Raw genomic sequence first — 17,796 nt, 5'->3', positions numbered from 1 at the left:
CTTTTATTTTTGCAGTTTTAAAAAAAAATTGTTCAAGGAAACAAGTATACTTTCAATGTAATTACAATGCTTCCAAAAATCCACTCCTTTTAAAGTTACATGCAAATCATTTATCTAAAAACTGTAGTTGTGGATTCGTTTTTATACTCAACACTCTGATTTAGTGTAATGTCTGAAGTGTCAGTGCCTTAGTTATTCTACTGTAAATTCTCAGATATTTAAATACATTCTATTTTGAATTTTTTTTTATATTTACCACATTTGCAAAATTATATTTTAGTATAAACTCTCTGGTGTTTTCTAGGCTGTAGTTTCTGGAAAAAAAAATCAGTGTTTCTAAACTTATTACATTTGCAGGACTCATCTCCAATATAAATTCCCTGATGTTGAACAAAGCTTGAGCAACTGCTACAGGATTTTCCTCTAGTACAAAATGTGTGCAATAGGATCTGTGATACAAGCAAATGTACTATAACCCCCTTTATATTTGTAATAGTTGTCTTCCCAATACTCTTCTTCACTTTAAAGGCTTATACTTTCTGAAAGATTTCTTGACTGTAATTGCACTTTTAATGCTTTTATTAAAAGGAACCTTTTTATGTCGAGTAAAATGTGAGTAGGAATTAATGGGTTTTCCATATTCTTTATAATTGTACAATTTTTCTCAAGGATATTAGCTTTCCTGTGAAATAAGGTATAAGAACTGATGAAAAGTTTTGCCACATTTTTCACACTTGTAGGAGTTTTGCCAGTATGAATTATCTTACCTACAATCAAGTGTGGCAACCATATAAAGGCTTTGTCACATTTTATATATCTCTAGGGTTTCACACTAGTATAATTATTTTTATGTATAGAGAAGTTGGAGGTGTTGGTAAAAACACTGTCAGTCACATTTCTTAGGTTTGTAGAGTTCCTCTTCAGTATGAATTATCACCACGTCTCTTAAGAATTGAGAACTTGTGGCTGGGCATCGTGGCTCACGCCTATAATCCCAGCACTATAGGAGGTCAAAGCAGGTGGATCACCTGAGGTCAGGAGTTCAAGGCCAGCCTGGCAAACATGGCAAAATCGTGTGTCTCTACTAAAAATAAAAAAATTAGCTGTGCATGGTGGTAGGCAGTTGTAATCTCAGCTACTAGGGAAGCTGAGGGAAGAGAATGGCTTGAACCTAGGAGGCAGAGTTTGCAGTGAGCTAAGATCGTGGCATTGTACTCCAGCTTGGATGACAAGAGTGAAACTTAATCTCAAAAACAAAACAAAACCAAACAAAACAAAACAAAAAAAGAATTGAAAACCTGTTATAGGCTTTGCCACATCCTTCACACTTGTAGGATTTCTGTCCAGTATGAATTATGTATAATAAGGGTTGAGAACTTCCTAAAAGCTTTGTTACGTTCTTTATATTTGTAGGGTTTATGTTCCATATAATATAAATTCTCATATTTAGTAAAAGTTGATAGCTGGTTAAAGGCTTTCCCACATTCATCAAACTCATAGGGTCTCTCTCCAGTAAGAATTATCTTATGTCTCGTAAGGGTAGAGGAGTGCTTAAAGGCTTTGCACATTTTCCCATTTGTAGGGTTTCTCTCCCATATGAATTTTGTCTATTAAGGTTTGAGGAGGAAATAAAGGCTTTGCCACATTTATCGCACTTGTGTAGTTTCCCTCCAGTGTGAATTTTCTTATGTGAAGAAAAAGTTGTGGGACTGGTTAAAAGCTTTGCCACATCCTTCACACTTGTACGGTTTCTCTCCAGTATTAATTATTCTATGTGTAATAAGCATAGAGGACCAGTTGAAGGCTTTGCCACTTTCTTCACATTTGTAGGGTTTCTCTCCAGTATGAATTTTCTTATGTGTAATAAGGTTAGAGGAGCAGTTAAAGGCTTTGCCACAGCCTTCACATTTGTAGGGTTTCTCTCCAGTATGAATTATCTTATGTGTAGTAAGGGAAGAGAAGTGCTTAAAGGCCCTGCCACATCCTTCACATTTGTAGGGTTTCTCTTCAGTATGAATTTTCTTATGTGTAGCAAGGTTAGAGGAGCAGTTAAAGGCTTTACCACAGTCTTCACATTTGTAGGGTTTCTCTCCAGTATGAATCATCTTATGTGTAGTAAGATGTGAGGACCATTCGAAGGCTTTGCCACATTCTTCACGTTTGTAGGGCTTCTCTCCGGTATGAGTTTTCTTATGTGTAGTAAGGTTTGAGGACTGGTTGAAAACTTTGCCACATTCTATACATTTGACAAGTTTTTTTCCAGTATGTCTTATCTTATGTCTGTTTGAATTTGAAAATTGATGAAAGACTTTCACATATTTATCACATTGAAATATTTTGCTCTGGGTAGTTGTCAAACATTGGTTAAGTCCATTATAGCCTCTTTTGTGCACCTTACACACATCTACACTTTCACAGCCTTTTTTTAACTGTAAGTTGTCATGTCCACATTTTTCGTATCTTCTCAGTATCAGTTTTTGGAAAGAATCTTTTATGCTCTGCTGTGGCTAAAGATCTTGGGTAAAATGAGAACACAAAACTGAGGGGTTGGCTACCATCTCATGTCTCTTCATAGTCAGGTTTTTTTCCTTGCTCCAGACAGGTGATGAGGTCTGGCTTTAAGACAAAAATATCAAGGAAGACCAGGTTTCTGTAGTTCTCTAACATCACATCCCTATATAAATTCCGCTGTGCAGTGTCCAGGCAATGCCACTCCTCCAGAGACTATTCTATGGCCACAATGGCCACGTCTCTGAATTACAATGGCCCCTTGTTACACAGGGTTTTTTCCCAGAAGATCTGGAATAAAGTCTAATTTTTTGAATTTCTAACAAGCTTATCAATAATGTCAACGTTTTTGGCCAAAGAAGGAGGATATTTTGCCAAAATATCCAGTAAGTGGAAGAGCCTGTGTTTTTCCCAGGTTTTCTGACCCACGTGTGGTGGTGCACACTTGTAATCCCAGCTACTCAGGAGGCTAAAGCAGGAGAATCGCTTGAACCCAGGAGACAGCAGTTGCAGTGAGCCAACATCACACCACTACACTCCAGCCTGGGCAACAGAGTGAGACTCATTTTTGGCTTCCGGGGAGTCCTGGCATCTTAATTGTGGATCTTCCAATACATGAAGGTAACAGGGCCACAGAGACTGGGCCTCTAGGAGCTGAGGACACAGAGCAGTGGAGACAGAAGTGTGACTCTTGAATATTGAGAGGATGGTATCTCTCACTGAGGATCATCTGAAGCCTGATGGCCTGAAGGTGTGAGGAGACAAATCAGGTTGCTAGATTTAGAAGACATGGCCCCAAACGGAGCAAAACTGGGAGACTAACAAGTGGGCCTAAAAGGCAAATAACTCAGGAGAACCATTTCCAGGTTCCTTCCAAATCTAACCAACCCGGAGAGGCTTGTTCCAGTAAACAGGAGGCTCCATTTAGGAGTTGTCTGATATTGTACTTTTCCTGACTGATTTACCCATAAGCAACATCTTTCATCTAAGGCTAAACAAATTCCTCTCTGTGCTGCTGTTAACTTATCTAATGCCTGATCATTTTGGAGGACTATAACTGCTAAAGACTCAATTTGCTCTTGCACAGTTGTTAAAGTTTCAGCCATGGCATCAATGTTCTTGGCTATTTCCCTTGAGGGCTGGCTATGGGTCAAGGAGGCTTTTGTGATTCTGGCAATTCTGGTTCCCATACTGGCTATAAAACCAAGTCCTGTGAGAAGGAGAATTAATTGGATAGCCCTCCTCATCCTGGGAAAGATGGAATGCCTGTAGATTGGCGCCGGAAGAGAGAGATTGTCAGGTACTATGAAGATGTCTAGGGATACATAGCCTATGGTACAAGTTCCAGTCCAGTTAGTGGGGAGGCACTGGTGAACTGACTGGCCACAAATATAGAAGGCTCCTTGGGTTTTAAGATAAGTAGAGATGTAAAAATGAAACAAGGGGGTGAGGACAGCTCCAAGACATGCCAAGGCTGCCAACACACGTAGGTAGTTGGTGGCTATAGTCATGCCTGCTAAGACTTATGTGCATGGGCTTTGGTTCTGTTTAGTTCCCTTGGTTTTATTTTCCTAAGAAAGAGAATTTTGAGTTTGGTCCAATAGAACCCATTCTTCTGTAGAGCTGAGGTTGGTAATTTGTAGGCATTGGTTGTATCAGCAGGCCGGAACGAGAAATTTTGACTACTGAAGGAGCTTGGGTGTCCCTGGCAAAACTGGGTGGATTTATCTAGCAAAGTTCCCAGAGGAAAGTTAATATTTGAAGGTTTGTGAAATTTTGTGTGATGGTAGAATTAGGTGTGGATATATGTTTGGTAAGTTTGTTGCTTAGGATTTATGGTGAGAGTAACAAACTGTACTGGGAAGAGTCCCAATATCCATTTCATTTTTCTTGGCCATAACGCAAATAGGGGCTAGTCCCATTAAAGTGATATTAGAAAAGATGGATCAAAAATTGGGAGGTTCCCTGCAGATACCAGGGAAATCTTGCTTTACTTTTGCAAGAAGGTTATTTGCAGGCCCGAACATCTCCCATTAGCCTCCCATTGATAGAAAATATGCAGTTCTCCCTCTATACTTGTCCAATCTCTTGGTGAGGCTGGATAAGCTCTCCCTGGTGTTTTAGCAGAAGAGCTAGTACATAACCAGCAATTGGTGGAGTAAGGGGATCCTGTGCTTTGGAGCAATTACTGAGGTTTTTCCAATAATGGGAAATCAGGATGGTAGTGTGCTGCTAGTAAAGGGGTGAGATTGAGAACCAGCAGGAGTGTGCCCATGGCAACCTAAGGCAACTGTGAAGAGAGAAACTGGTCACAAAGAAAGCTGCCACCGGAATGCCTAGTGGTGTACAAGTTAGGGTTAAAATAGTGATAATAATCAGAGTAATTGTGAGTAAGATTTCTAATGCTAAGATCTTCTTACTCTGAGGAGAAAGAACGATGAGGGTCATTACTTATCTTTCACTTAAAGAGGAATTACAGATTTTCCAGTGCCTCGCAAGTGTGTTCTGGAGCTGACATTGCTTCCCAATCTGGTGTTTCGGGGCCTTTCCATGGCTTCACTAAGGTGTGATGTATCCAACTGACAATCTCTGGTACTTTAATGGCTCTGGGGGTGAAGAGGCCCCTTCACACTGGAGTTAGTTGGGAATTCAGAGCTTCATCCCTCCAAGCTTTAATGAGAACTAGTGAGCCTGGAGGATACAGAGGCTGGTATTTTTTCCCCTTCTGATTTTGGGTTTCTTTGTAGCCAAAATTGCTGGAAAGCCTGTTGGAAGCCTGCTAAAGAAGAGACATGGTGGGTGATTTTGGCAGTTTTTTCATCTAGTAGTAAGTCCAAATATAGGAAGGCCTACCATATAAGGCCTCAAAGGGGCTTAATTGCAAGGGAGTCTGAGGGACAATATGGTTCTGAAGGAGGGCTAACAGTAAGAGGTCCACCCGTGGCTGTGCTGTTTTCTGACAGAGTTTATTGAGGATGTGTTTGAGGGTTTGTTTAGTTCCTTCCACTTTTCCTGAAGATTGCAATTGCCAGGCGAAGTGAAGTTACCACTTTATGCCTACTAAGGGCCCTACTAACCTGTTGAGTTACTTGGGAAATAAAGAATGAACCATTGTCACTTTGCAATGACCTGGGTATCTCAAACCAGGGAATGTGTTCCTTTAGGAGGAATTTAGCTACCTCCTGTGCATTCTCAGTCCCTGTGCGGCAGGCTTCTACCCTTTTTGTGAAGGTATTTACACAGACCAAGAGGTACTTATAGCTGAAGCCTGCAGGGAGATGAGTGAAGTCCATTTGCCAGTCCTCCCCAGGGTATGTACCTCTCCTCTGGATTGGACTTATTAATGGAGGGGGCTTCCCTCTGTGGGAATTATTTATGGTACACAGGGTATAGACTTGACAAACCTGTTGAATAGTTTTGTTTAGTCCCTTCTCTCTGAACGCTTATTTACAAATTTGCCCTAGACTGTCCTTTGCAAGGTGGCAGAAGTTATAAAAACTCTTGATGACTTTCTATTGGGAGGTTCCATTTTTGGACCCATCTTTTCTAATATCACTTTAATGGGAATAGCCCCTATTTGCATTATGGCTGAGAAGAAAATGGAATAGATGTAGGGGCTCTTCTCAGTACAGTTTGCAGTGTGACTCTCACTGTAGACCGTAACCAATAAACTTACCAAACATACACCCACAACCAATTCTGCCATCAACCAAGATTCCCCACACTTTTCTCCATCAACCTGCCAATTTCTTCATCTCTCTTTCAATTTCTCCATCTACCTCCCAATGGAAGGATTTCACTGGGAGGCTTTCCATTGGGAGGTAGATAGAAAAATTCTTCCAATCTGTACCATCTATTGGTTTCTTCTTTATACCCATGTTGGGTGGCCCAGTCTATTTCTTCCTTAGTGTATTAGAGAAAGGGAAGTTCACTGGGGAGAGAGGGTTACAAGTCTCCCATAAAGGTATCATTTGACATGGCCGTATCTTCAGCGTTTTTGTCAGCTAACCTATTTCCCTGTGTAGTTTCATAGGAGCCCCTGTGGTATCCTTCACAATGCACTACTGCTACTTCCTGAGGCAAATGATCGGCCTCCAGTATCTCTAAGATTTGAGGCCCATACTTAATAGGAGCATCCTGAGCTGTTAGGTACCCTCTTTCCTTCCAGATAGCCATATGGGCATGAAACACCAAGATGGCATGTTTGGAATCTGTGTAGATGGTTATTCTTTTTCTTTCCCCTAGTTTTAGGGCTCTGGTTAGTGTGATGAATTTAGCTAGCTGCACTGAGGTCCCTGGGGACAGAGCTTTGGCCTCTACAACTTGGTGATGGGCTTCTATAGCATACCCTGCATATCTAGTTCCATCCCTGACAAAGCTACTGCCATCTGAAAACAATATTTTGTCTGGATTATCTATGGGCTGATCTTTTAAATCTTCCCAGGTGGCACAAATTTTGTTAAGAATCTCACAGCATGAATATGTTGAGTTGTCATCTCCTGGTAGTGGCAGTAAGGGGGCTAGGTTAAGGGTGGAACACTGCTCAACTGTTACCTGTGGGTTTTCCAACAACAAGACTTGGTACTTTAGCAATGTGTTGTCAGTGAGCCATTATGGTCCTTTTAGATCAAATAAAGGGTCTATTTGGTGGGACATTAGGAGCCAGATTGATTGTCCCATTGTGATATTGAAGTCCCCCTTGAGGAGAAGGGCTGCTGCACCCACTACCTTGAGGCAATGTGGCCACTGTTGTGCTGTTGGGTCTAGGTTCTTTGAAAAGTAACCTACAACATGTTTGGTCTAAAGTTTGAGTTAGAACTCCTAGTGCTATACCTTGCCTTTTCAGTGATGAAAAACTGAAATGATTTGGTTAGTATGGGTAGCTCAAGGGCTGGGGCTTTTGAGAGGGCAGTTTTTAGCTGCCTAAAGGCTTGCTCCTGATTCTTTTCCCAGAGATTGAGTCCCTATTAGTCCCTTCTTTTAAAGCCTGATATGAGGATTTAATAATTCCACCACATTCCAGTGTCCAAAGTCTGCAATATCTTGTGATCCCCAGAAAGCTCAAAATTGCTTTTGGGTGGTTGGGGTAAGTATTCTAAGGATGGCCTATATCTATTCTGCAGAAAGCTTGTGTTCTTTGGGGGTCAGAATTATCCCCAGGTGTTGGACTGCTTATCTTAGCAGCTGAGTCTTGGCCTTGGACACGTTGTACCTTCTGTCTGCAAGGAAATTTAGATGTTGGATTCCTAACTCTCTTGTTGAGGAGCAGATTAACAGGTCATCCACGTACTGTAGGAGATGCTCTCCCACATCAAGACTTAGGTCTTGCAAATATCTAGCCAAGGCTTGCCCAAACAAATGGGGACTATCTCTGAAACCTTGTGGAAGCACTGTCCAGGTGAGCTGTTAACTTCTTCCTTTTTCATTCTCCCACTCCAAATATAAATTGGGAGGATGGGTCTAGGGAGATACAGAAGACATTTTTGAAGTCTAAGACTGAAAACCACTGAGCATCTGGAGGTACTTCTAGAATTACATAAGGGTTGGGGACCATTGGGTGTATTCAGACTACTGCCTCATTTATGACTCACAGGTTCTGGACTAACCTATATTCTCCATTAGTCTTTTTAACAGTTAAGATAGGGGTGTTATAGGGTGATTTATAGCATATTAGTCCATGTTTTAGAAATTTTTAAATCAGGTACTGAAGTCCCTCTTTGGCCTGCAACTGAAGAGGAAACTGTCCTCTGCAAGGATAACTAGAAGGATCCTTGAGCTGAATTACTATAGGCGTGGCCATTACGGCCTTTCCTGGTATTCCTGGGGCCCAGACCTCTGGATTAATTGGAAGGTCTGTGGGCAGTTCATCCTTGTGTGTGGTTTCCTTGAGGAATAAGATTGCATTTGGGAAAGGTGGTGTTGGCCCTGGAGGAAAGGTTAACTGAACCCCTAGTCTAAACAAAATATCTCTACCCAAAAGGAGCATAGGACATTCTGACATCACTGAAAATGAATGAGAAAATACTATTTATTCCCACAGACGGCACCAAGAAGGAGCAAACCTCTATATTATAGGCACCCCATTTACCCCCGTTGCCTGGAAGGATTTGAGGATAATTGCCCAGATAAAGAGGTGAACACTAAGCAGGCAGTTCCTATGTCCAAAAGAAATCTTACAGTCCTACCTGCCACATCTGAAGCAGCCCTTAGCTTCATCCCCTCAATAGTGATGTTCAATCCAGAAGCTGGCCAGAGCATAGGGCCCCTTCAGCTCAAGGTCATCAGGGGTTGGGATTCTGTCCCAGAGGCCCTTTGGCCCTCAGGGAAGTATCAGATCCAGTGGCTGGGCTTGTGGCAGAGGGGCAAGCCATGCGGGGCTTTTTCCCATCTGTTCCATTGAGGCTGTTTACCTTCCAGTGGTCTGGCTTCCTGCACCAATGACAGTTACCTGGGATAGTTGTCTGAGGGCAACCTGGAGGGGGCTAATGGACCCGTAGAGCAGCCAATAGTTGGAGCTGCCTCTTTTCCTTTCACCTCTCCTTTTCCTGAACACTTTCCTCTTCTCCTGGTCCTGGTTGTAAAAGACTGAGGAAGCTGTTTTGAGAGTGTCAGACATAGGGGTGTTGGGACACAGTGCTAGTTTCTGGAGTTTCTTCCAAATCATCTGGGGCTGCCTGAGTTAGGAAATGGTCCTTTAGGACCAGTTGCCCTTCTGGTGTCTCTGGGTCTAGGTTAGTATATCTCATTAGGGCCTCTTGTAGCCTCCCGAGGAAAGCAGTGGAGGTTTCAAGAAGGCCTTGATCTATTAAGGCTGATTCATTGTAGTTCACAGGCTTTGTTCTGCTAGCTTTCATTCCTTCTACCAGATAGAGGAATATGTGGCTTCTTGTCCACATGCCCCACTGGGTATTGTAATCCCAAATGAGGTCCACCTGAGAAACTGTTGTGCCCCCACTCCCACCCCCCACCCCCAGAGTAGCCACCAGGGTCAGTCATATGCATTGCATTTGCAAATTATTGGGCCACTTCCTTAATGGAGTCACATTCTCCCTTAGAGTTTGCCCTAGTATGACTGAGAGGTCCCTCCAGATGAGTTTAAATGTTAAGCCTGCCTTGTGGAACCCTTTCATGTATTTGTCAGGGTCTTCCATAAACTTCCCTAGTTCCATTTTAATTTGGCTCAGGTCTTGCATAGTGAATGGAGTTTGGACTCTAGTGGCTCCACTGGGGCTGCTAACCTCTTGAAGGGGCATAACTTAGGGGGGTGGTGTCCAGAGGATGGTCCTGGTTAGGGAAGGGAATGGTCTGGGCTGGGAAACTTGGATATAATAGGGTAGAAGGAGCAGTGGAGTTTGAGCTAAGCTCTGCCCTTGGTTCCTCCGGGGCTTGCGCCCTGGATAAACACACTAATGGTCTCCCAAACCAACCAGAGGGGGCTGCCTGACTGGCTGCTACCATCGCTGGATCCATTTTACAAGGATGACAAAAGTCAGGGTTGTTTCTTAGGACTATGAAGGCCTGACATAGGGGATTTTTGCCCAGTTTCCCTGCTGCCAACAAAACAAATCCAGTGAATAGATCATATTAAAATTTATAATCCCATTTTCTAGCCAAAATTCCTGGTCCCTGAGCTTGTATTCAACCCAGGCTATATTACAGAAAAATGTTAGCCTCTTCTTTTTTAGGGTTTGGGGGTTAAAGTTTTCCCAGTTCTTGAGGATGCATCTAGGGGTATGTCCTGTCGTATGGAGATGCAATTACCCATCTGTGAAGAGAGAACAGAGGAGAGAAAAAGAAAAGAGAAGGCATTCCCTGTTATTTCTTTATTATCCTTTCCTAAACAGGGCATCCCCCAATTCGTCCTTAGGGTTCCAGAATAAACCAGTCTCACCAAGTACCCCTAACCTTAGTCCCATCTCATCATGATTGCCCACTTGAGAACAGAGGAGATACTGGAGTAAACAGGGGGCCCCTTCTTAATCCTTGGAGTCCAGAATGAACTGGTCTTACTGGGAACCCCTAACCTTGCTTTCCTTCATCTCTGTTCTAATGGTAATCTGTGCCTATAGCCTGGGACCAGCCTTCATCTCTGTCCTATGAGTACTTTTATCTGTTGGGCCTGCAGCCTTGGAATGGCCTATGTCTGTCTCCATGACCTTATGGTGACTCTCACTTGGAGCATTCTAGCAACAAAATGATTATGTCTTTTCTGATATTCCTATTTTGGGGGGCATAAAATTTGAATAAACTTTAATGAAAAAGGCAAATTAAATGTAAAAACATTGAAATTATTCTTCAGGCTTTCAAAGAAGGTATTGGTTTTTTAAAAAATTATGCTTTAAGTTCTGGGGTACATGTGCAGAACATGCAGGTTTGTTACATAGGTATACATGTGCCATGGTGGTTTGGTGCACCCATCAACCCGTCATCTACATTAGTTATTTTTCCTAATGCTACCCCTCCCCTAGCCCCCCACCACCTAACAGGCCCCAGTGTGTGATGTTCCCTTCCCTGTGTCCATGTGTTCTCATTATTCAACTCTCACTTATGAGTGAGAACATGCAGTGTTTTCTGTCCCTGTGTTAGTTTGCTGAGAATGATGTGTTTTAAGTAGATGAGAAGACTGGTTTTCAGCCAACTGCTGCAAGGGGTTGGACTTCCCTCCCTTCAAATATGGCCTTGAAGGTCCTTATACCTATTGAGAAGAGTCTGGAAGTGATTGGAAGAACGGGGAAAAATTTGTATTTGGGGTTCCTTATTCTCCCAGGGTAACATGGAGAACAAATGCTTCAACAGACAAGATAATCCCTCTGCTACAGGATAAAATGGGAAGAAGGAAGAATTCCCATGGAAAACCTTCATGTGCTTGCAAAAACAGCAGCCCTTGGATTCAAAAGGACAGCATTTTTTTTTTTGCCCTCTTGACATTAAGGAGGAAACTCCAGAGGACTTGGGGCTTGGAATAAGGGTTTGCAAATGGCAAAGGTAGAATTTTCCTTCCTCCCAAAGTGTTGCTTACTCAAAAAAAAAAAAAAAAAAAAAAAAAGGTGGAGGGGGGAGTAGGTGGAGTCCTTTAAAAGCCACAGAGTAAGATTCTATGCAGTGGATAAACAGCATCAAAAGACACCAAAAAACTTGGCCCTGGAGCACAACATAAACAAAATGCATATGGTAAGTCATAAGGAGTTGGCAGAGTCAGGGTTCTGGTGTCTGTCCCAGAAATGAGCCAACAGACATCCACAAGGAAGCCCATCTCTTTGCTGCTGTGCAAACACAGCAAGAGCTTCATGCATATAAATAACAAGTCGGGAGTGTGTGTTTAAGGCAGAGAAGGAAGTCTTGTGGCATGGAAAGTGAAACCGGGGAGGGTGGGGGGAGGCAGACTTGCCCCGCCCCCTGGTGGGTATGCAAGACCATTTCAGAATTCACAGAGAGAAAACAGAATAGAGAATAGATGGTGTTGGTTTTAGGGAAAGAGCCAATTTTGGTAGGAAAAACAGAGGAAACCCCAGATATTGCACAGTCTTAGGCTTTAGCCCTACCCATCTCATGAGCCTCCTATCGAAGAGAACTGTTAGTGTCTCAAGTCGACTTGGTGCAGTCTCCAAGGTTTTATTCACCCCTGTGAGCCACCATCAGGGCCAGATGAGAGATCAGCTATGGGGACCAGAGCCACTGTGACTGAGAAGAACCATTCTGGGGGTTGATTAATAAGCAGGAGAGTGAAAGGGGAGAAGGAAACCATGTATGCCTTCAGCATAAGAAGGCGAGGCATAGAGAGGTATCTTATCAGTAGGGGACGTATCCAAATCACGGTAGCAAAGTATTTTTGCACTGGTGAATCTGTACAGCTCTACAACAGCTCAATTCTTGCCTCCTCAAAGGAAAGAATTCATCTTACGTGTATAAGGCAGAGTGAGAGACGAGGCCTAAGTTTTTAAGTGGGAGTGAGAGTTTAAGTTTTAGAGCAGGAATGAAAGGAAGTAAGGTACACTTGGAAGAGGATCAAGTGGGTGACTTAAGAGATCCAAGTGCCTCATCTGACTTTTGACTTGGGGGTTTTGTACATTGGTGTGATTCTGGGGTTTGCATTTCTTCTCCCCTGATTCTTCCCTTGGGGTAGGCTGTCCACATGCACAGCGGCCTGCCAGCACTTGGGAGGGGCCGCATGTGCAGTGTGTTTACTGAAGTTGTTCATATGCTCATTGAGGTGTTTTTCCTTACCAATCGAGTGTTCCTAGTGGCAGTTATATAGCAGTTAAACTGTGCCATTTTACCTCTTAGTGCGCATCCTTGGATCCACTCACCAAAGCCAAGATCCTGAGATCTTATCAGGAAGCTGCTGATCACCAGCTTCAGGTAGTTTCTATCTATTGGGAGACTGGCTTTATCTGGTGCCAGCTGCATCCAATTATTATTTTAGTGAGACAGTTTGATAACCACCTGACCATCACCTGATGGTCACCTGACATTCCTGGTGGTGGGCAGTGGGAGGGGGAGGCCCTCCTTCCCTGCACATGTCTGCCTAACTACCTACTCTAACCCCAATACCGGAACCCCAACATGAACCCCGACATCCTCACTTCCTGGTATTCGCGCCCTTGCATATCCCCCTCCAACATCAAATAGGGCTGACCTGTGTAACCAATAGGATACTCTAGAAATGATGATGTGTGACTGCCAAGGTCACCATTTCCACCTTGCTCCCAGAAAGAATGTGTTATGATAAACATTTCTGATCATTTTTAGCTGCTAAGTTCCAAAGTAATTTGCTATGATAACTAGTACAATTAATGAAATAGAAAATGAACATATAATGGAGTGATTCAACAAACCTTAAAAGTTCATTCTTTAAAAAGATTGATAAAAACTAATGCCCATGTGATGAGACAATCAAGAAAAATAATGGCTCAAATATCCAATTTTAGAAATGAAAAAACATACAGATGCTATAAACATTAGAGAGGGAAAGAGGAGTCAATGAATCATTTTATGCCAACAAATTTGAAAATTTAATGAAATGGACAAACTTTTAGAAAAAATATATCATACTCTATTAATTAGGGTAAGATGAAATTACTATAACACATAGAACAAAAATATAGTGGCTTAAAAAACATGGATGTTTATTTCTCTCTCATCTAACAGTTCTTGTGAGAGTTATTAGTAGGGGAGTTTCTCTTGAGGGGGTCATTCAGAGACCCCACTCATCAGATCCTTCAGGAAAAAGAAGGTACACTCAAAAGGGCTATTGAGGGAAGTTCTTTAAGGGGACTATTGACATAAGGATGGGAAAACTAAGGGAAATTAACAAGACACAATACAATACTCCAGTGCTAGCAATGGGATAGAGGAGGTGCGGGGAGGGGAAGGCCAGGAGCTCTTTCCATCTCTAGGTTTGAAGGAATAAGGAGTGGAAGCAGATACTGGCACAAGAAGAGGGTAGCCAAAGTGGAGACTCTCCCAGTAGATGCTGTGGCCATTGGTAGAAGGATGAAGTCAACCTGTGACAGCTCAGCACAGAGGGCATGGAGGGAATAAATATCCTGACTTAACTTATTCCACCCTCTGAACTAGAAGCCCGAAGGCAAGGGAGCTGTTGGTGGAATTCATAATGCCTCCAGGGACGGAGCATTGAGGGACTGCATAGAGAGTGAATCTTGAGCAGGGAGTGGCTCTTTGATGTTTCTAACCATTCCTAGGTGACTGCGGTTATCTGCATGGTTAAATTTAGGTCACTACTGTGTCTGTGTTCCGTCAAACTGGAAGAAGAAACACTACAGAGAATGTAAAGGAGAAGTACCCAATGTCTTAAAGCCCAGGACCAGCAATGGTACTCAGCACTTCAAATTCCCTTCTAATGGTAAAATCTAGCCACCTGGTCATACCTAACTCATTGCAAAAAAGAAATAGGTAATGTCAAATGACTAGAGAGACATATATGTTCAAGGAAAAAGAGAAAATAAATATTAGTGAGCAATTAGCAATCTGTGCCTGCCATTTGACCACCAAATAGCCATCTGCACCCTTCTCTCATTGACTCCCTCATCCCTCACCAAGGGATAAAATCCCAACCCCCATCAATTTCTGCACCCACTTCAAAGTACAGTGTCTCCGGGTGATGTTCTGACCTCCACATTAGGTTCACTAGGGCTGCATGTGGAAACCTAGAAAACAAAATTATTATCCACCAACACATCTAGATTGCCATCTAGAGTGTGATCAGAATAACTATAATAAGCAGTCTTAGGAAAAGAAAGGAAGAAGGGAATAGACTTGATAGTCAGTGAAAAGTTATTTCTTTTCTTTTCACATTGCATAGCAAATGAGATTATTCCACCAGAGAGGAACTGAGATGGTTCCCTGTCCTGACCATGGTGTACTTCCCCATGTTCTTTATGATTTCAAATTTTGCCCTTTGGAAATTCTTCCTAGTCTGTTATGCTTTAAAGCCACCTCTGAAGTGGGTCTTGAAAAGATCACGTAATTTTAGCGTCCATTTCCTACAGGTATAGGTCTGAGAGTGTGAGGTCATTTTTTTTTTTTTTTTTTTTTTTTTTGAGACTGAGTCTCGCTCTGTCGCCCAGGCTGGAGTGCAGTGGCCGGATCTCAGCTCACTGCAAGCTCCACCTCCAGGTTTACGCCGTTCTCCTGCCTCAGCCTCCCCAGTAGCTGGGACTACAGGCGCCCGCCACCTCGCCCGGCTAGTTTTTTGTATTTTTTTAGTAGAGACGGGGTTTCACTGTGTTAGCCAGGATGGTCTCGATCTCCTGACCTCGTGATCCGCCCGTCTCGGCCTCCCAAAATGCTGGGATTACAGGCTTGAGCTACCGAGCCCGGTCGCAGTCATTTTCAGGCCATGCCTCTGGTTGCTTTTGAAATATCAATACCTTAGAAACTCAATAGGCTTCTGGGTCTGTTTGGTTCCATGTGCCAGCAATGTCACCCAGATTTCATTTCAGAGCATGGCATTAAAGCCAACTTTACTTCCTGGTTGCCAGGACCCATTTCTCTCTCTCATTTAAATGCTGTCTCTTTTGAGGTCATCAGAATACATGGTCAAGAAGAAGTAACACCTTTCATAGGCACCATGTTTTTAGGCATTCTCTGTAGCTTTTTCCTTTATACCTGCTACTTCTCTCTCTCTCTTCTTCTTTTTTTTTTTTTTTTTTTTGGAGACAGAATCTCACTCTGTCACCTTAGCTGAAGTGCAGTGGTGTGATCTCAGCTCACTGCAGCCTCCACCTCCTGGGTTCAAGCAATTCTGCTTCAGCCTCCCGAGTAACTGGGATTACAAGCATACACCATCATACCTGGCTAATTTTTGTATTTTTAGTAGAGACGAGATTTCACCATGTTTGGCCAGGCTGGTCTCAAACTCCCGGCCTCAGATGACCTGCCCACCTCAGCCTCCCAAAGTGCTGGGATTACAGGCATGAGCCACCATGCCTGTCCTACTAGTTCTCATTTGAAAACACAATTTTTCTTTTACTGACCTCTGCTAAAAGCATCAAAGAATGGCCAACACACATCAATGTTCTGGTTGCTCGCTGGGTAAATGATCAATCTTTCAAGTTACAGCCAGAGAGAGTTTCACAAAATATTTTGTGATGACAGTACAAGAGTCCCCATTTTTGCAGCCTGTGTGTGAAATCTGTTTCCTCAGTTCTGCTCTAACCATGTATTTATCTAGGTTCAAATTTCTGTATTTTTAAGGTCACGCTAAGCTGTCGTAACGAAGACTCCAAATATAGTGGTTTAAAGGACATAGACATTGCTGGAAGGTGGTGCATTGCAGTGGGTAAAAGCACAGATTTGGGAGTCTAATCTTCTGGATTTCAATCCCAGTTCAGTCATTTACTAGCTGTGCAAATCTGGCCTTCTCTGAGCCTTAGTTTAAAAAAAAATTAGGTAATAATAGTTACGACTACCTTCAGGTGGTAATAAATCTTTAAAATTGAGGTAATAATATTACCTAGCATTGGTAAGAATATTAAAAGAGTTACTATATATAACATTTAGAGTTAATATATGTTATATGACAATGCTATAGAAGTATCTACCAATTTTTTAGAACATTTATATTCTCTTTCACATAAGAGATCTCAGATAATTATTCCAAATCAGTGAGAAAATTCTGATACTTCAGGGGACTAAGAGCTTTCCATTGAGTTACTTACACTCTATGGGGCATTGTCATTAGCTTTCTGATCAAAACTTGCTCACCATCACATCAGATTCCAGCCATGGAAAGAAGAAAGAGAGTGTGAGAAGACACATCAAATATCTTTGGACCCAATTTGGAAATGGCACAAACTACCTCCACTGATATTCTATTGATAAGAGAATAGTTACACAATTATAGCTAATTGGAAGGAAGCTGGAAATTTTAGCTTAGCTGGTGGTATGGTTTAGCTGTGTCCCCACCCAAATCTCATCCTGAATTGTAATCCCTATAATTCCCGAGTGCCAAGGAAAGGATCAGTGGGAGGTGATTGGATCATGGGGGCGGTTTCTCCCATGCTGTTCTTGTGATAGTGTGTGAGTTCTCACAAGATCTGATGGTTTTATAAGGCAGTTTTCCCTGCTCTTGTTCACACTCTCTCCAGCTGCCTTGTGAAGAAGGTGCCTGCTTCTCCCTCTGCCATAATTGTAAGTTTCCTGATACTTCCCCAGCCATGCAGAACTGTGAGTCAATTAAACCTCTTTCCTTTATAAATTACCCAGTCTTGGGTTGGTTGGTCTTCCTTCCTTCCTTTCTTTCCTTTCCTTCCTTCTTTTCCTTCCTTTCCTTCCTTCCTTTCCTTTCCTTTTTCTCTTTCTTTCTTTTCTTTCTTTTCTTTTCTTTCTTTTCTTTCTTTCTTTCTTTCTATCTTTCTTTCTTTCTTTCTTTTCTTTTCTTTTCTTTTTCCTTCCTTCCTTCCTTCCTTCCTCCCTCCCTCCCTTCCTTCCTTCCGTCCTTCCTTCCTTCCTTCCTTCCTTCCTTCCTTCCTTCCTTCCTTCCTTCCTTCCTTTTCCTTCTTTCTCTTCTCTTCTCTCTTCTCTCTCCTCTTCTCTTCTCTCCTCTCCTCTCCTCTCCTCTCCTCTCCTCTCCTCTCCTCTCCTCTCCTCTCCTCTCCTCTCCTCTCCTCTCCTCTCCTCTCCTCTCCTCTCCTCTCCTCTCCTCTCCTCTTCTCTTCTCTTCTCTTCTCTTCTTCTCTTCTCTTTGACAGAGTCTCACTCTGTCACCCAGACTGGAGTGCACTGGTGTGATCTCAGCTCACTGCAACCTCTGCCTCCTGGGTTCAA

The 17,796-nt window shown here is 42.6% G+C and overlaps 1 pseudogene; it reads right to left on the bottom strand.

Annotated features, from left to right (window-relative positions):
- Positions 1 to 1,685: 1,685 nt before the first annotated feature.
- LOC104656596 lies at positions 1,686 to 4,406 on the bottom strand (annotated as a pseudogene).
- Between the last annotated feature and the right edge of the window lie 13,390 nt (positions 4,407 to 17,796).

This window comes from Rhinopithecus roxellana, chromosome 6 (assembly GCF_007565055.1).
Source record: "Rhinopithecus roxellana isolate Shanxi Qingling chromosome 6, ASM756505v1, whole genome shotgun sequence".
Lineage (NCBI taxonomy): Eukaryota > Metazoa > Chordata > Mammalia > Primates > Cercopithecidae > Rhinopithecus > Rhinopithecus roxellana.
This window is presented reverse-complemented; position numbering and strand designations above follow the sequence as displayed.